This window comes from Malurus melanocephalus, unplaced genomic scaffold, assembly GCF_030028575.1.
Source record: "Malurus melanocephalus ecotype Western Australia unplaced genomic scaffold, MMel_1.1 scaffold_196, whole genome shotgun sequence".
Taxonomy (NCBI): domain Eukaryota; kingdom Metazoa; phylum Chordata; class Aves; order Passeriformes; family Maluridae; genus Malurus; species Malurus melanocephalus.
This window is the reverse complement of record NW_026623428.1, coordinates 1,249,321-1,266,785: the sequence shown is the minus strand read 5'-3', so window position 1 is coordinate 1,266,785 and position 17,465 is coordinate 1,249,321.

Genomic DNA, 17,465 nt, shown 5'->3' with positions numbered 1-17,465 from the left:
AATTGCGCATCTGAAGTGCTCAGAGCCATCCTCACCTCCCTCCCAGCCTCCCCTTCCCCCCGCGGAAATTCGGGGCTTTGCTTTCCCTAGATTACAAATCACCACATGCTGTCCCCTTACCAACAGGCACCACCCCTAAAGGGCCACGTATCAGTTGTGCCTGGAGATGTAGTAGAGCTTTCCCAACCTCGAAAAAGCATTTTAAGGTTTCCCACCATTAAAAATATTTATAAAAACTCCTGAGACAAAAGAGCTGCACAGCGCCACACACAGCAGGAGAGCGGGGGATGGTGGAGACAGGCGCTCCTGGAGAGAAACCTGCGACAGAMTTTGATCTGTGCTTCCCTTTTCATCCAGAGCAGTCTGTATTTAACATTGTATCATCATGTGGAAAACACCTCAATCACTCCAGGGATGGCAGATAACTACAACTGCAGTCTTGAGGAATGGGACAACCGGTGCAATCGGGGGCTGGGGGTCCAGTTACCACACAGCTACTTTACTCCATCCTTTGTCTTTATTTTATATTTATATTTCTTTAATATAATAGAATACAGCTTATTTTACATAATGTATACAAACTATATCACAGTGCTTTACAGAGCAAAGCATGAATTACATGGTGAAAACTGGGAGAAAAATTACAGTCCTCTTGCACTGCCAAGCCCCTTCTTTTCTCCCTATTCCAGGAAACCTCCCAGGACACTCTCAGTCTAGTGGGAAACTCCCACCTGACTAATTACTGGCCCCAAGGTGAATTTAGCTCACCACCAATGTGCTCTCCCCTCTGCAGAGCACCGGCAGGGCAGGTATTCCGAAGAGTTGTCACATTTTACCCCCTTGTTCTTATCTCCTTTTTCTCATAAGACAAGCAGCAGCTCTTTTGAGCAACATAATTACTCTCAAAGTAATTACTGGAAACTCAGGGAAACCCCCCATCATTCTTTTCTCCCAGGATGAGCTATTTTTTTCCAGAGCACATGGGTGGCCCCAGATAAACCACTGGGTTTGGCAATGCTGTTTGCTGCATTTATGAAAGCAGTAAATCCATCACAACYCCACAGAAACAGAGCCGGGGTGGGATGCAGACCTGGCTCCTCCAATGGTCTCTTTGTAGCTGCTTTATGAACACAGCAAGCAAAAAGCACTCACAACCATCATTCATGGTGCTATGGGATACTGTCAGTGACATTGGATTGATGACTGCAGGTCTCTGAGACCTAGGAATGAGAGTACACACAACAGGAAATGGGAAGGTTTGGGAAACTGGGACAGAGGGGGTTGTGAACAACAGGAGCTGAGGCTCACACACASAACAGAGACATGGCAAGGACAGACAGAGGGAGACCGACCCTAATGGCAGATGAAAAGTTTTCAAATGGATCCCCAAAGTGATCCCCATGGGAATCCTGAACACAACACACACTTCTGTGAATACACACACATRGCAACGAAAGGAAGGTACCGGCCATGGCTTCTCTCAGCGCCTGAGCTACTGCACAACATCCCATTGTGAAAAAGGGAACTGTTTTAACACACACTTTAATGAGTAATAAGAATAATAAACCACCCATTTTCCATTCTCTAACCTAATGGAATAAATGTAGATTCCCAGCATTTGTACAACAATGTCATGTCCAGAATGATCAGGATCCCTTTCTGCAACAGTYAAATGGAACACACCCATGGCAGAGCTGATGACAATGGGCAGAAACAGAGCAAAGGCAGACGCGTAGGAGTAAGTTTCCCTACAACACTTAAAATAGAAACATGGGTCAAATATACATTTGATGAGTAGGAAAAAGTGAACAAGAAACTGAAGTTTTCCTAACTTCAGAGTCCACTTCCTTTCCTAATCCCTTTCATTCCAGCTCCACATCAATGAATCAGAATTTGATCTAAAAACTCTGCAGCAGAATTAGCCAAATGCTTGAGTTAAATATTGCTTATAAAAATCTATTTCCTTTTCTTAACAGCAAATTTTCCAACTGGGAAAAGAGTTTGAGGCCCACATGCTTTCTAAGTTTGGAGAACTAGACACTTCTCTCTTACATCCCATCCCTCATAATCTGGAAAAGATACAGCTTTACACATTGAATTATTTTCCAGGAGAAATTCAGCAGGATATTTGCTTAATTAGGAGGAATTCTCTACATCTAAATGATTCTTGAACAATCTCTTCATTTCTGACCACATGTCCTGTAGTCACTGAAACCACTTCAAGCATGATGGACTCTGCTGGCCCTGGTGGCTGTTGTGTGGTGTTCCAGGACCTCCTCCTGACCAGGACCTGGTGCATCTGTCCAGATGCCAAGGGACAAACCTTGGCCTGACTGCAAGATCAAGTGCTGCTGKGAGGTCAGTCCAGCAGAAGAAATTAAATATCTCACACCCTGTCCACATAAACACACTTACCAAGAAAGTCCCAAAACAACCTGACCAAAACCCCCCATGCACCTCTCAATTTTATAATGTCTCAATATTATGTAGTTCTAATCTCTGAGGCAGAGCAGCCGTGGTTTGTTGAGCACACACGAATTAATCTGAGCAATGGCCTCACTCACAAAATAAACACACTGGGAGCTCACACGGGGCTGGCACAGGCAGGTGAACCACAGCTTCCAGTGCTTTCAACAAGTGACTAAGACTCAGGAGATAGGACTGGGCCCTACCTGGATAATTTTACTTGTAATCAGTGGAGGTACACAAGCTTTTATCTCTACTGATAAAGTTTGGGCATGGTGCACAAGAGACAAAGATGGGAACTGTAATCTCAAACACYAAAATAACAAAGTATTAATTGAATGCTGGCTGGTCCATGTGAAGTTTCTTTTCCAGAGGATATGACTATGATTAAAAAGCATTTAAAGTCTAAATCGGACTTTGGTTACTATGTTAAGGWCCTATTTTCTTAGTCCATCAGTCATCACCCTTGGCTCAGCTTTGAGCTGCGACCGTTTTTCAGACCATGGAAAGGAGGTTGCATCTTCCCTACAAGCAAGCAGAAGACCATCATGGAAACTTTGCCTGTGGAAAACATAATAATTTAAGTTTCCATATTGGTGGCATAACTGGAATATCTAAGTAATGGCGTGAGTGTTTTCTTGGACTAGTTTTAAGATTACTGCATAAAAGGAAACACTTTGAAGTTCTGGCAGAAATCAGAACTGGTAACTGGTGGTTTTATATCCTGCTGGGCCTTTCAGAAGCCATGGGCATACATTTAGAACAGCAATTAARTCAAGCTTTTCTGTTGTTCCCACGAAATGTAGAAACATTTCCTGAGAATTCTTCCTTAACAAGGGAGAATGAGGAGGCAGCTGTCCCTGCGTGGCTCCTGGCTTGCACAGAGTGCCTTTACACGATGTGGCTTTCCATGATGTGCCTTTCCACGATGTGGCTTTCCACGATGCTCTGCAAGTGCACGAGGAGCACAAGTGCTCCAGGGCCTGCTCCTACACACACACACCAAATGTGGGGCTTGCAGCGAGCCCCTCGCTGGGTCTGGGAACTCACAGTGTTCTGCCTCTCCATCAGGGAGCCTCTCTGAACCTCTGCCTGGGCCCTCATGTTCTTGCAGCAACACAGGGCTAAGGTTCCAGGCAAGATGACAACACAGACCTTCCCAAACTCCCCCAGTGCTGATGGTGCTCCATCAATCAGCCTTTCCTGCACACAGCACTCCTGCCAGCCTATCCCGCTCCCTCCACAGAGCAGTTAAGACACACAGAGCAAACTTCATACACAAGTTAATCTTGGTGGGTGAAAACGAGACAGAGGGCAAGACACTATAAAAAAGAGTGAAGTATCAAGAATCTAGCATGGCACCAGTTGGCTTACATTAGTCTTTTTGCTTTACCCCCCTACCTTTAATTGGATCAATATTTTTTTAGGCAATATTTATCACATCTCATTAATGAAAACAKTAATCTATTGCAGCAAAATAGGTGGCACCACAAAATATAATTTCCTAGGATCTCATGCTCATGGCATGCTAAGTCACACTGATTCCTGTTCTAGGTGTGCGAATGGAGATGTGTCAAGTTTTGAAGGACACAGAAGATCCTACTAAATACCCACTAAATAACCCTTCCTCAGAAGTGCTATAAGTAGATATAAGRAGCACTGAAATAGTCTGGAAAGAATAGATTGTATCCTAAGGCAGTGATGCTTCAAACATATGCTGAAGCCCATAAAAATAAGTTAAAGGCTGCGTTGACAGACAGGATGAAGGAAAAATCTGTTTCTGGGATTAGTAGTTACAAAAGGTCTTCCAGATTCTGGAGTAATCATAGGATGAAATTTCCAGATGGCTCACCAGGRTCTTAGTAACACCAGGGAAGAAACACACATCCCTAAAGTTACCTGGCACAGCAAATCCTCTGGATAAATGGTCTCTCTGGGCTACTCCTGAGAATAGTCACATGAAGGTGGCAACCCAAATATTCTCCAAACAAGGACCAGCCTCTCCACAAGTGGTCCAAATCTCCTCACCTTCCTGGAAACAGAAGGAGTGAAAGCTGCTTTCTTGCCCTGTATGTCAGCCAGGACAGCAGCCCTCAGCCCCGGACAGGCCCACAGCAGCGAGGGCCACTCTGAGGGTCTGTTTGGGGCCCTGCTGTAATTCTGGACTCACTGAGGAGCTGGTGTACGTTTGTGACATGYCCCAAACCATCTCACTTCTGCCCTCACGCTGGCTGGGTTCCTCTGCTTTYATAAAGCTGCTGTTTTGAGATGAGGGTGAAGACACTCGGTACACTCAAAGCAAAGCACAAAGTGCCATCAGGGAATTACCCCTCCCACAGGGACAGGGACAGACACAGCACCTTCAGATGTGATCTTCCTCGGCTTGAAGTGTGAAACTCAGGCATCAGAGCAAGTGAAACTTAGCAGGAGCCATGAAAAGCAAGTCAGTGACMTCCCCCAAACCAACTCAGCAGTGCTGGAGCCCTTCAGAGGGCCAGCCCAGGCTGTGAGYACTTCCCCACTCCAGCTGACAGCCTGGCAGCGCTGCCAGCAGCAACAGGAAAAGGCAACCACCAGATGAGAGAAATTGGGAATCTGACCCAAAGCTTTGCTGAGCCAGCCCTGGCTTAAAGCCAAGGAAAAGTGGCAACAGCCACACCACCAGGAAGGTTGGGGAAATGCTGTTCTGTCCCTGGTAAAATGCAATATTTGCCTTCATTCACAGAGGAAACAATTCAGAGGACAGAAGGCTCTCAGGTTTAGGACATGTCTGGGGGACACTGGACCGTGGCACCCCCAGTTGTCCAAGAGCACTTAACCCCAGCCTTTCTCATGGCATGGGGCCTGGTTTGAAAGCAAACTCACTAAAAACAACCACTAATGCTTGCTAAACACTTGCTAATTTTTTTAAACAAACAAACCAACTCAAACAACTTTCAGCCTTCTGTCYCTGCCTGACCAGCACAGATGAAGTCACTTCCTGACAGCAAGAAGAGGCACAGAGACATGTCCCTGCAGCAAGGCAGGTGCTAGGAAATGGGGAGCTTTTGTCTGCTTTCCTCATGGCAATTCACTACAGGAGCAACTCTGATCAGTAAATATGGCACAGCAAATCCAAGTGAGGAGAAAACAGCATTTTCCCCCTCCAGCAGGCAGGTTTGTATGCTGCTGCCAATGTCAGCTGGCACAGAGGTGGAGTGCCAGTCTGGGGCTCTCCCCTTTGGAGGRACTGATTTCCCACTCAGGTACAGTGCAGATGCAAAAACCCAGTCAGGCCAGCGCTCTTGGCTGCTCACAGGCTGCCTTTAAAGGCTGCATGACAAGATGTAGAGCAGATGTTCACCCTTGGCAGCAGCTCAGCCATACTGTGCTGTATGGATCTGCTTTTTCAGCTCCGGCCAAAAAGGATGCACATTTCCTCCACGCTGTGTGATGGAGAAGAGACTGAACCTGACTGTGACGATATTTTCTAACAGCCATCAGCAAACTCCTGCAGTAGGACACTGAGAGTGTTGCTGGCAGCTCATCAGTGTCCTGAACACCATCCCCCGGACTGACACTGAATCCCAGGAACAAGGCAGTGTTACCATCACTGAATGGGTCAGGCATCACTTACAAAAGGCTTTTGGAGGAGTGAAAAGCAGATTTCTGGGGAAGGCTGAAAGGGGACAAAAGGGCTGACTCTGCTGCTCTTCACACTCCTCAGTAGGCTGCAAGCACCAATTTTCACATAGTTTAAAAGAAAAAAAAAAAGTGAGTAATTTTTGCTAGTAAATTACACTTTGAAATGGAGTAAAGCCAGATTCACAAAACTGATCTGACTCAGGCTACAGCATCTTTTTAGAATATACACACTTAAAGATGAATCACACATGTCTCATAAGGACACTTCCTAAAATTTGCTCTCCCATTTAAGGTTCCCGTTCTGCAATAGAAGATGATGTCACTGTTTACATAAATAAAGGCAATGGTGCTCAGATCAGATCTAGGAAACCAGTCTCTTCCCTCTTAAAGTTTAGTAACCATGTTTACTTTCTTACAAGGTTGGAGAGTGTAAGAACTGGCCAGGGCATAAATAGAAGCACAGACAAAATAAAGGTGCAAAAGTGACCCAAATCACATACTTGACACAGATTTCTTTTGTTCTTAGAAAACTGGCCATGTTAAAAGTGATGTAGCTCTCATTGCTCTCACTCTGTCCATATTAGGGAGATTAAACTTYGACACAGGAGAGCTGCAACTGAAAAATATTGCCATTACACTGAGCATAAATAGCTTTTTCTTGAATACCGAGCATGCACGTGGCCTCCCCTCTCCCCCCAGCTTACATTTTATGAGATTTTGGACAATCAGAGAAAACTCTCCTTCCACATGTTCAGGATGTTAAGATTTCAACCTCCTTGCAGCAGGAAAATAAAGTCATCTTCTTTGCAATGCCACAGCACTGAGCACACACAGAGCACTGAAACAGTAACGCATGAACTGATCTSTGCCATTGCGGAACACTGCAGGGATCCCGGAGCAGGTCTTGTTCCTGTCATGTCTGCAGATGCTCTGTTAAGGACTCCAGGGACAGAGAGCAATTACTAGGGTTTGTTTCTGCTTTCCAGGAGCAGTTCTGTTTAGGAGAGAATAGAAAGGGATTATTTTCACCTTMTAGTTTGGACTTAGAGGGTGTGAACTGAATTTTTGTTTCCACAGAGAGACATCTGTAACAACTCTAGCAATGCTCTGTAAATGGGGCTGTTCCTTCTCAGCAGTGCCCCAAAGCCCGAGGGTGACAGGCAGGGCCCAATTAGCAGCACAGCCATAGGGACGGCTGCATTTAGGCCACACACTGAGTCTAAAGGATTTTTTTCCTTTTGTTTTGGGGGCTTTGTTGGTTCATGGGTTTTTTTTGCTTCGAGTCTAGAAAGTTGCCATCTGCTTCTGGTAAAATTAACAAACTATTTTATTTGTCAGTAAATGTAGATTGAAGCAGTACTGTGAACTGCATTGTCTGGGACTGTGGGATCGTAGGAAGTATCGATGAAGCATTTTCCACTGGCGTGTGTATAGAGAGCAAAACATTTAGGTGAAGATAATTATTTCCATACATATTATGTACATTATTATATACAAGTGAGAATTAGACAAAACAAAACYAGAACAAAGATTCTTTTAAATTTTAAAAGGATCTTTGTCTCTCAGCCATAGGGATGGCTCAAGCCAAGCTCTGTGGATGAGGCAATGAATGAGGCAACAGATGYATCAAAGGCATCTCATTCGTAATACACAGTTTAGCCAAGGCAAGACTCAGACCACGCAGGGGAAGTGCTGGCACCAACATCATTCTTGCTACAGCAGAAAAGAGATTCCCCAGACCTTACCTTCTCCTGCTGCAGCCAGGCACAGGGGCACCCTCCACGGTGCCCCACACAAATCCTGGCACTTGGGCAGCAGAGCTGCTCTCACCAGGGGCTGTGCCCACCCTGCTGTGCCCCTGTGCCCCCACAGCAGCGTACCCAGCGGCATTCTGCAATGTGATCTCCACCAAATCCCATCCCACCACGCCTCCTGCAGCTGTGACTGCCCAGACCAAGACTTGGCTTCCTGGAAACCTTAGAGACTCTAAGGGTCTCCAGTGAAAACYCCCTGGCAGCTATTTTATTGTTCACCTGCTTAATGCTGCAAGCACAGGTCCAGATCACCTCCCTATTTACAAAAAGCAGGAATTTTCTGCATTCAGGGAAAGGGAAGCCCATGGACCTGGCTCSCACGTAGCTGTGGAAGGTGCTGGCCCTGCAGAGAGGAAGCCTCAGGTCACAGCGGGCCCAGGGGTCAATGCCAGGAAGGGGATAAGAATGGAGCTGGCTTCCCACGAGGTTCAGGCGTAGGGCAGGAAGGCAGATATTGTCTCTGAGGCCCCTCTCTTGCACAGTGCTTTAAACTTTAATCCCTCTTGCTGCTCCCCAGTCACCTCGGGCATTTCCCCCTGCAGGGCAGCAGCTGGGGCTCTCCCCCACCATGCTGGCTCAGGGAGACAGGCAGCACAACCARCACAGGATGGGGGTGCTCTCTCAAKGCTGGAAGAGTACTTYTCCCCTCTGTGGTAAAACCCAGGAACAGCCTTCCCAGACCCATCTGACCCTTCCCTTCCTGATGTGCCCCCTACCCCACGCCTCTCCCTTGCACTGTGTGCGAACATTCCCCAATGTTTTCCCCTTGTTTCCTTCCTCTCAAAGCACCTGGAATTTCCTCCTGCAGGCTCCTGCCACCCCTCATGGTGACACAGCCCRGGCCAGGCTTCCCAGGCCACCAGCTCATTGTCCAGGAAACCAAAACAAGCAAAGATCCAGCACGGGGCTGCTGGGGCAACACGCTCAGAAACAACGCAGCTATGAGGGCGTTCATGGACCCAGGATGACAAATAATTTACTTCAGCAAAAACAGCCTGACATATTTGAGGAAAAACAGACACAGCAACTACCAGCAAGGACTTCTCCAAGAAGGCTGTAGGGGAAGTATTCTCCATCACATAACATGTTTTCAAATGTATTTGAAATTTGTGATTTGACATCTSAAGCTGTTAGTAGAAGTTCCTTGCTTAACTTTGCAAATCTTGAGCTAAAGCAATGTAGCACAGAAACAAAAGAAAAAAATCCTCTCCAGCTTCAATACCAGTTTAAAAGTTATTGCGAGCCAGCCAGTATACTTGGGGACGGTTTTTAAACATCCTCTTTCAAACTAAGATGMCTCAGCAGAGATCTGCACGCACAGCACACTACAAATCAGAGATCCAACTTCACCCTTCTAACACACGGAATTTTAAGAACTTAAAATACCTTTATCTAAACCTCTATCCCATTGAAACTGCGTTGAGAAGCACAAAGCTTCGTCCCACTAAAACAGACTGTATGGGTAAGTCAAGGATTGGCCTTTCTCACACTTCCAGGAGTTTCTTTTTCCCCGCTGTTCAGCTGTCATTAGTGAGAAGCAGGAAGAGTGAAGTGCTGCTGTCCCCAAGCARCATTAACAGGATGTGACTCTGCCCTGAGTCATCATCCTCTTTCTCCTGAAGTGGAGATGGCTGCTCACACCTGGATCAGGGACACCTATGGCCATACTCATCAGGACAAACCCAGCGCTTCCCCAGCTTGCACTTCAGAGRCTGCAGGAAGCAACATTCACATCACACAGTAAGAACTTTATCTTTTCAGTGTATTTTCACACCAAAAGGACTGAACAACTCCAATATGTRCTCCATATCTAAAGAATAATACAGTGGTTTTCTGATGAAGTATCTGAGCCAGCAGGATCTCACTGGGGGTCTTACTTAGAGTCCAAGAAATTAAAACATTCACAGCTGYAGAATWTGACTAAATATGYRATTATTGTTCTCTATTTTACAATCRAAAACTTACCATGTTTGACTAATCTCCAGTGAAATGTATTTCATGGGAACTGGAAACAGTTTACRTTAAATGCACCAAATGAACACCAGTGTTAATGAGTCCATGTGCACATGAGCAGAACGGAGGTGCCTCAGCTGAGGATGATCTCTGTGGCCCATCTTCYATCCTGACAAACTTTACAGCAAAGGTTTCCCTGATACATTTCCCTGCCCATCTAAGGCAGTCATTCAGTAGCAGGGATGTCTCACAGACKCACATTCCAAGCAGATGCAACATCCTACACATCTGACAAAGCAATTCAGTTCTCACCAAAGAAACATCCCAGAAGTGCTCATTCTGATGGAATTTTTCCAGTATTTGTTTTTCAATTACTGGAAGAAACATCAGTTTGGGGCAAATAATTTTTTACCATTCTCTCTACATTTTAAATGAGACACACCACATAAGACAGCAAAAGTTTTTTTGGTATTTGTCTACTAAAATTCCTCCTGAACAGGGACATGAATGTGCAACACCCTTGCTTGCTGCAAAGGCCATCATGTAAAGTAATAATAATGGAGACTTCTAATAATTTATTATTGGCTGGGACAAAATTCTTCTAAAGAATTACTGTTCAGAGATGTCTGCAGGGGAAGGACGTACTATTGCTGCAACGTGCAGCACAGACACACCAACATCTGGCCAACCCAAGGCTGGAAGTGCAATTAAAAAATGACTGTGAAGTTGCTGCAGGCTACATTTTTGCTTACGTACCACTGCCATAATTATGAAGTGGAAAAAAAAGGACAATAAATGTTTCTTACAATGGCCAGCTACAGTTCGATTCCAGTCAGGTTCTGCAATACAAAAACTGTGGCTGCTACACTTACAAGAGAAACACCAAATGCCTTGAATATCACATCTTAGGAGCCTGGATATTGACACAGAACCTTTAAAAATGAACAAATCTGATCACCACCTTTTCCTGGAGCATTATTTAGAAATAAACTCATTCTGGGTCTAAGGAAGAGCACTCTGCGCTGGTGTTGGGAGACAGGAATTCAAGACAAAGTTACAGCACATTAAATGCTACCAACAGTGTTCCATGAAGAGCAGAATATTTACCACCTTTTTAGGCRTCCTTCCCCCCAGCCCCCCAACATCTACTGCACTGGAAGAAGGTTTTAATGCTAACTCTTAATTTTTTGAAAAGAGAAATACAAGAGACAAATTACCTGGGTCTCACACCAGGACTTACTRGTTGCCTGGAGTGCAACCATGTGTACTTAAACTGCACCCTGGGGTGGATCCAAACCACACAGCCTCCAAACAGGGAGGAGACTTTCCTTCCTCAAACTTGCTGAAAATGTGAATGACTATGTGAGTGACTCAGTGAATGTCCTTCTCTTGAGTCAGCACGGAAACAGAGCTCCATCTGATTTACAGTGCAGAATTCCATCTGATTTACAGTGCAGATAAAAGACTGTAGGATTGTAGGTCTTCTTAAAGGATGATCCGTGATTGATCCCCTGAGGATGTCTCACCACTAAAACCATGTAATTCTTGCACAAACCAAGGTTGCATTCCTAACTCGTGTTTCAGCCCTTTTCTCTCTGGGTTCAGACCTGGTGGAGCCCAGCTTTACCACCTCACACAGAGGAGGGACAGTCATGTGGCTGCAAATCCCTCTTTCACAAAGCAAACAGGGAAATGGGATTCCAATTTTAAAGTAAGTTTTAATTGGTTCATTAACTTGTCTTTTATCGCAGCAGATTGTAGCAGGTTCAGAAGTTGTGGAGTGCCGAAATTTGGAGTTAGGCTGAATGAAAGACTATGTACAATACAAATCAGCTTTCTGTTGTGATGTAAATTTATTCTCATAATTTTTACCATTTATTCATCCCAAAAGACATATTGCATATTTGGAACATTTTAAAGTAAGAGCCACTGTATTCAAGACAAGAAGTAGTTTTGTCACATCAAAACTGATGACATACTCARTAAAATTATTTTCCAGAGCAAGAACTCCTTACAAGAAATATAAATAGAATATAAACTTCATAAATGATCTAGCATGATAAGATTAAAATAGTAAATCCATTCCATACTGAAGGCAGCACTTTACCACTCATAGTATGTGCGGTGTTTCTAAAACAATCCATGTCCCAACAATGGGTACTGAAATAAATACGGGCRAGCTTTTGGTTAAATTTTATTCCARYAGAACAGAATGAATTGATGATTTCACCCTTTTGTCTCAAGTTACTGACTAATCCGATCAGGTAATAAAACACTGCTTTTAGTTTAACCCAGACTTTCAACTTGTTCATCAGACACAATGAGGGGATGACACGCATTGGTATTTTCAGCATCTCACCTGACAGTAATAAAAGAATTACCTCTCCCTGCCAACATGTCCATTCCCACAGCTGAGAACCATTTACCCAAGAATCTCAATTACATCCCCACTCTGTCTCAGGGCTGCTAAACACCAGTGAGCAAATTCTGTTTCACCACATGCAAGCGCAATCCCAGAACAGCACGGACACACACATCCACATCCCCCAGTGCCTTGGAGCTGAGACACATCCAGCTCTGGGAATGATGCTGAGCCACACTGGGCACACTGGAGAATTCATGTGAACAATCTCAMATTTGAAATGCCTCAGAGAGGGAAGTGTCAGTAATGTGCAAACAACATGATAGGGCTGAGGGAAGAGAGTGAAATGTCTGGGAAATGATACTGGGAAAAGGACTGGCTTTGCTTCCCTCCAAGATGTAAGCAAACCACAGAACAATCTATGGGAAGCAGTCAGCAAAAAATTCAAGAACAGAAAATAATTCATACCTGTCAAAGCATTTAGAAAATAAAATCCCCCTTTTCAAAGGTTTTTTTTTAAAGTGAGTTTATTTATGTTATTAAACCAAGACTTCCAATAAAAGTGATCACTACACTACTATCACTATAACTAAAAATGCAGGTTAGAGAAAGTGGTCAGTTTGGTAAAACTAAGTGAAGCAATTATTCTATGAATATTTTCTCTGTTGTGCTTCCAGGATCTGTTTTTGTCACACTGCTGTTCATCATGTATGATCAATAGTCCAGAATAAAGCTTCAGTARTCATCCCTATAAAACCTGAAAAGAAAAAAAACTCTTCAAAGCTTTGCTGAACAGTCATGGGAACAGGTTGCTGCCTGGGCCTGCTGCCTGGAGTGGTTTTTACCAAACAACATTGCAAAGTCAGATAGCACAGGGTGCACCTCATACTGGGGTGATGTGAGGAATACACTGATTTGATTCACAAGATTAATATCCAGAAGCTAGAAGTCAGTGAATCACAAAAAAAGTTCTGGCAGACAGTCAAACAGCAATACCAGAGCAGGATATAAAGCTTATTGTCTATTTATATGATGTTCGTAAGGTAATGATTGTAAGGACGTGTTCTATTCTGGCATCTATTCTTCAAAAAAGAACATTCAGAAAATTAAAAATTGTTTAAAAAACTGACAACGAAAACTGGAGGGATGAGGAAAAAAATGAGGAAATTCAATCCATTCACATAAAGTTAGGATTGGAAGGTATGATCATGGTATATCAAATCCCTGGATCAAGACAATATTTGCAGCAGAAGAACATCCTCCAAGAGATGTATTGGAGTCCAATGTTTGGAAGCCAAAGCAAAATGAACTCAAATACAGGGTTGGGKTTTGGTTTGGGTTTTTTTAAAGAGGACAGTAGTCGCTCACGCACCTTACCTACAGAGGTGATAATCATTTCTCTGAAGTTCTTAAATCAAGGATTCTTTTTTGATGAAGAATCTTTTGAGATGCTGAACTTCTTGACACTGCTGCTGCTGCTGAAATCAGTCAGTGAAGTTTTATGACTKTGATATCCTGATTAGTGATCAGATGAGTTCCCCTTACCTTTACAAATGGCAAATTAAGCCTGTAATGTCCCTTCCCACCAAAACCTGTGTTTCCATTGCTGATTTACCTTCTCCTTCTGGGAGCCTTCAGTCAGACAGTGGCAGCACCCAGCTTTTAAAGCAGTAATGGGTGCAGCCCCTCTCTTCCAAGCAGAGTAACCTGGCTCTGTGGACAAATCTCTGCTCACTTTCAACAAATTGGTACAAACTAGAAACCCAGAAAGGCAAAAAAAACCCCCTCTATACTGCAACCCAGTTCCCCACCAGAGAAAAAAGAGGAATTTTGTGTTCATAAGCAGKTGCAAAGAGGAACTGGGATGAGCAAATCAGCTGGATCTGGGGAATTCAATGCAGCTGTTTGCAGGAAGCAATCACCCTTCAAACAGACCCAGAGGTATATGCAAAAGAGAAGGAAAGAATATGGCTTCTAATTCTTTTATATGRTCAATTGCTATTATTAATGGAGACTCAAAATTTTGAGACAGTTGCTAATGAAACACTAACAGTGGATGAASAGCCAGAGGGGAGAAAAGGCCCCTGGTGAAACCCGGCCAGCACCACTTGCAGAGCCAGTGCAAAGGACAGTGGCTTCCCAAAAGCCATAGTGGTGACCTGGTGTTTTAAAGCACTCAGATGCTGCTGGTGGAATGAATTCGGCAGTGGATTTGTCATGGAGAAGATTCAAGCTGAAGAAATGATTCTTGCAAGTGGCAGAACCCTATGGATTAAGGCAGGAGACATTCAAAATCTTACAGAAAACACACAGAAATCTGGAACAGAAATCTGGTAACATACCTCAGAAGACTTGATTAGAAAAATAACTTAGGGATATACCCCAAAAATACATGCACAGGTGATTGATTACCTTTACTTCAGCCATCATTCATTTGATACTTATTCTCACTGTTTTATGAGAACTCTTGCAATATATTGTGTAGGCTCACAATTCTCCATTTAGCACCAAAAAATCCAGACATTCTGCAAAAAGGATGAGGCTAAAACTCTGGAAGAAYGCATTTAATTCAGCTACAAGAACAGGAAAATCACACTATATTTATATTTTTAAATAAAAGGCCTGCTATTGTAGTCCTGATGTAGATAGAATTCTTTTAGAATTTAAAAAAGGTGCCTCAGTCAAGACACCAGGACAAATCTGAAGAATTGTTCAGATATTCTATAATACTAAATCTTCCAAATTGAACTAGCAACTGATAAAACAACTCTCTGACTAACTTTGCTATGTAGTTGCTAAACTTAGCTAACTAACTATGAGGAACCTTTTTAAAACCTYAAACTTCAGTGCAAGCTCAGAGCACTTGTTTTACAAGTGGAGCATCTCACATGTGTGAAAAGTTGCTCATTACAGTAACTCCAAGGCTCAGCTAATCAAGCCTCACAAAAGAAAGAACCTAAATATGAATGTAAAAGAGCACACACATTTACCTTTAAAAAAAGAGCAATAAAAAATCAGAAAGATTTGTGCAAGGAGTCCTTGCAAAATAACTCCACTTGCTGTTTTAGTATCAAAGCACTGAAGAACAGCAGCTTCCCAGTTACCAAACCTTCTCCAGGGATTCTCACAAGGAAAGAGTGAACTGTGCATTTTAGGTCATTCCTCATCATTTGGAACATGCAAATGTCAAGAACTCCTGGAAAAGGCACTGTATTAGGGAACTACAGGTATAGTTGTAAGCACAAACCCTCATGCAATGTGTACTAWGAACCTGTGTATATAATACAAATACGCACACATGCACATAATGAAATTAGAAATATTTCTGCTTCAATACAACCATGTTGGGCCTCAAACTGCAGCTCTCTGATGCTCTAAAGACTTCTGAAAACGCAACATTTGTCTTTAATACAAGGCCAAAATGAAGCCCCAGGCAGCACTGCTGCAGTGCAGGGAACCTGGCACCTTCCCCCGGCTCCACCTCCTCAAGCCACCCCGACATGCTACCAGCAGGGAGGAGGGAAGAAAGTCCAGTGCAACAGAAACAGCAGCTGGAAGAGGGGCAAATAGGGAGTTTGAGACACTAGAGAGGTGAGGAGGCAGCATCAGGCTCCCTTTCCTCTATTGCCCAGGTCCTGCAGCCACCGCTCCCCCATCTCACCACCCCTGCCACGGGCACATCCACCCTGCAGCCTGGAACACCTTTCTCCTCCTCCATGGCAAAATGCACCCAAGCTTTCCATGGCTCTCTCCTCCTCCTCATTTMTTTCTGAAAACCACAGACAGAGGGATCAGCTAGACCAAAACTTAAACAAGTGAAAATGTGAAATAAAAGGTAAAAAAAAAAAGTCTTTCGCTCTTACTGGACATGCTGCAGACATTGTGCCTAGTAACTGTGTAAATATCTAGTGCAAAAGAAACTTAGCATGAATCTCTTTTTTTTTAAATGACTTTCAACTCAAACATGCATAGGGAGAGTAAAGTTATTTTATTAAATCATGCACATCACGTGTGTTAGTGCAAATAGTTTAATCTGTACTCCAGAAATTCTATTGTATTTTTATATCTTTACAAAATAGATTTAAAACAATTATTTACTTTAAAAAATGTAATTCTGAAGTTAAGCATTTCAGAACAATATTTGCAATAACCTATATACAAGAGGTACTAAGTACCACTGGCATACGAGTGTTCTGTGGTTGGGTGGCTTCCTGCAACTGAAAAGGATGAAATGAATGAACTAAATGACAATAGTTATTTTCTAMAAGTCACTTGTGGACTATTTTCTCCAACTAATAATCCTCCCATTARCAAATCCCATGTAACTTAAGATAGAACCTTTAATTAAAGGACAATGACCCTTAAAACCTCACAAAGTAAATTATATGCTAAATTTCTATTTAAATATTTAAACTATCTGTCGATTGCCACAACATTCTTTAAAGCCAATTGAATTGTTGAGATTACCTCCCTATTTTGAAGTTTCCTTTAGCAGAGCCATTTTACTTTACCATTCTTTAGCCTATTATTTAAGTCTTTAATAAACTTTGACAGAACTGTTGAGCTGAACAAGACAACTACTGTCTACATTTAATTCAGCACTAACTACAGTGCTTCCCACCAAAAGTCAGCAAATAGCAATAGTTATAGTACTTAGATAAGGAAAATAAACTTTGTAATGGGGACCACTGCATCATACTTACAGCCATGTGATAAGGATCCACAAAATTTCACTACCAAATTAAAATCATCTTCACCTGACAACACTTCATCAGGTGTATGATTCCAATTTCGTAGTATTTTATGCATCTAGATTTTCTCAGCTGATCACAGACGTACTGTAGCAGTTCTCTTAATAAAGTTACGTCCACAAAAGCTTTTTCTAAAGAGCTTCTCCAGCTCAAGTCWGAAAGTATCAAATGACTGAAAAAATAAACTGATACATGTGATATGTGAAAGTATTCATACTTTTAAAGAAYGTATCTCTTTAAATATATGAAATTTAATAAATTACATTCAAACTAAAGTTAACGTAAGTTGAATTACTGCACTATGTCCATCAAATGACCAAGTACTTGCTCCCAGAAACACCTTAGTTCACTCAAGAACACACACATGCTTACACTCGCACACGCACACACTAAATACTTTAGGCTGGTCTTCACCATCAGTATCTCTATCTCTTTAAGGCTGGACATGAATTGTGTTTATTCCCAAAACCCATTAATAAAGCAATCCTTATGAAA